The sequence below is a fragment of the Etheostoma spectabile genome, chromosome 8, assembly GCF_008692095.1.
Source record: "Etheostoma spectabile isolate EspeVRDwgs_2016 chromosome 8, UIUC_Espe_1.0, whole genome shotgun sequence".
NCBI classification, from domain to species: Eukaryota; Metazoa; Chordata; class Actinopteri; order Perciformes; family Percidae; genus Etheostoma; species Etheostoma spectabile.
In genome coordinates this window covers 17,494,874-17,497,433 of record NC_045740.1, presented here as the reverse complement: position 1 = coordinate 17,497,433, position 2,560 = coordinate 17,494,874, and the positions used below count along the sequence as shown (strand labels likewise).

General features: G+C 38.1%; 1 protein-coding gene across 1 annotated transcript in view; it reads left to right on the top strand.

The window, feature by feature from the left end:
* The window catches only part of LOC116693733 (ceramide kinase), a 63,676-nt gene extending 61,502 nt beyond the window's left edge, over nucleotides 1-2,174 (top strand). The window contains exon 14 of the mRNA XM_032522941.1: nucleotides 1-2,174. This exon is cut by the window's left edge and continues 3,741 nt beyond it. The gene's annotated coding sequence lies outside the window, so the exon portion shown is untranslated.
* The last annotated feature ends 386 nt before the right edge of the window (nucleotides 2,175-2,560 follow it).

Here is a 2,560-nt window from a genome sequence, read left to right as displayed (position 1 = left end):
TGTACCTAAGCCCATACATCTGTGAGAATGTCAATGCCAGTGTTTCCTTTGCCTAAATTAAGCCTCAACGTTGACATGGATTCCTTAGATTGTCTAGATTCACGCAATACCAAACTCTCCATTCTTTAAAACACAGCGACTCTTTGTGGTGCTGTTCTAACTTCTTAATTTTAGGGTTTTTTTGTAGCTGGATGCATTCTTTGCATTTAAAAATATGAATGTGAATGCCAATGTAGCCTGACTATTAGACTGACTATAAGAAGCTGGACCTGTGAAGACCTTTTTAGCTCAGCCGTCTGTCTCATGTTGATTTATTAACATATTGATGTACAATAAGAATCTGAATGTTTGCCGTAAAACCTCCAAACAACAACAACAACAACAACAAACCAAATGGGTTAATCATGCGCACACCGAGGTCGACTGATAACTGAGGTGGATTATGAATTGGGAGATAATAATATTTCCATTTAGCTGGCTGCAATTATGAATTAAATGTGTTTGTGCTTTATAGATTTAGTGCCAGGTTAAACCAGAAACTGGCAAAATCCTTTGCATGATTTCATGAATCAGTCTGTGGTTTGGTAACGACTTGGGGAGCTACTGTAGCTTGTGAGCTAACCGCTAACATGCAATTTAGCCAAGAACATGCCCGTGGATATATACCCAGCTATACTAGCCCACATAGACAGCGCAGTTGCTAAAGGGCAGTAGCTAGCCTGTCTAGCCATAATAGCTCACTGCCAAGCTAGCTGGTTTTGCTACTAGCTAATGTTGCATTCACAAACATTCACGTACAGACTGAAAAAGGCCCATTCGTAGTAAGAAGTGGCACAGAGAAATGAATCTGCCCATTTTAATGAAAAAGGCGGTGCCTGAAGCATGGTGACGTAGTATCGGCTAACAAACTAGCAATCTGGGAACATGCTAGCTCTAGTCAAACGCGATAGCTCCTTTCTACTTTCTCTGTACTGGGCAGTTTACTCTTTTAATTTCATTTAGCGTTAGTGGGGGGGGGTGGTTCTGTCAGTTAGCAAGCTCATTAGCTTGGTTGCTAACAGCACAATACATTCACACATAAACTCTGTCACTGTTGTGTTGCAGTTTATATTCTGACAGATGGGTTTTAGCAAACCGCTAACCAGCTCAACAGCTAATGGCTTGTTATTGGTCAACGGCATGTATTTGCATGTCAAAGTTCACCAAAAACGAATTGGATTCATTACTGCAACGTCACTAGAATGAATGTGACCAGGCCTTATTTACCAAATGCTAGCTGGGGGGGGGAAAAAACCGTTCATGTCAGCCAGTTCTAGCTAATGCTGAGTCAGAGATTTCAGGAATTAGGCCTACTGTCCGCCACTCTGAGATCTCCCATTTAGTGAAAAGAAGAAGTATCCAGAAACTAGAAGGCAGAAACGTGAAGTTTTCTTGTTGTTCACAATCTGCCGACATGCTTTCTACAATTTAGCAGTCAGCACGCCACCTAGACAATAACGACGTGAATGCAGCATCTCTTTGTGGAGAGCAGTTCAATAAGAAAAACTGTGAGGGGACACACGGCTAACATGGTAGCCAGCTCTCCGTTTCCTCAAAGGTCGACGCTGTCAAGACTGTTTTGAATGTGATTAGCTGTGTAGATTTGCATTGCAAAGTTTTCAGTCTTCTTACAAATTCAATTAATTATCATTGAAACCACCGATTGCAGATTCAATATTGAAATGAACTGATGTTGTTGTTGTTAAATGTTGCAGATGTATGAAGCCCTGACATTAAAAAAGTGAAGCAGTGAAACATGTAAAAAACCTAGAGGTCGAGTTAAAGACCAAATCGTTAGAACATCTCTAGTTTTATCAGGTATGTAGAATTAAGGATTAGCACAAGAAATGAGGAATCATATTCAGTGAATAGTCTTTCTTTTAAATGTCAAGATAAACTCAAATGTCCATCAGTGAAACATTATTCCTCCCAATCTGAACCTCTCCAACTAACAAATAGTATAAATCTCTATATATATATATATATTTTTTAACACTGTAGTTGTAATCTGACGCTGAAAACTAGTTTCATCTATTGAATGAGTCGACCTCTAGCTGTAATCTGAGCTGTGACTGATCTTTCTCTTCTGCTGTAGCTGTTTTAATTATCAGGAAATAAAAACATTCAACTCTTAACGTGTCCGCAATTTTTACCCTTCACATGAGACCACTGAAAGATATTATTAAAGGATTGTTTTGTTTAAATATGTGTTCTCATGGAGGAAAGCCTCTGTGGTTAACCCTTGTATTGTCTTCCCTTCAAAATTAAAAATCCACACTTTTGTTGACGCTTTTTATCAATGTTTTTGTCCCTTTTTCAACACTTTTTTTGAATGTTTGTCACTTTTTTGATGTTTTCAACACTACGTAACACCAACTTATTAACTTCTGTTTTACAGTTACTTTTGGAATTTAATGCAAATAAAGTTAATTTATAGGAAATTCTACCAACTGTTTGAGTTAGAAAAGCAGAATTTAGGAATTATTTAGACTAAAACTGAAGGAATGGATGTTGATGGATA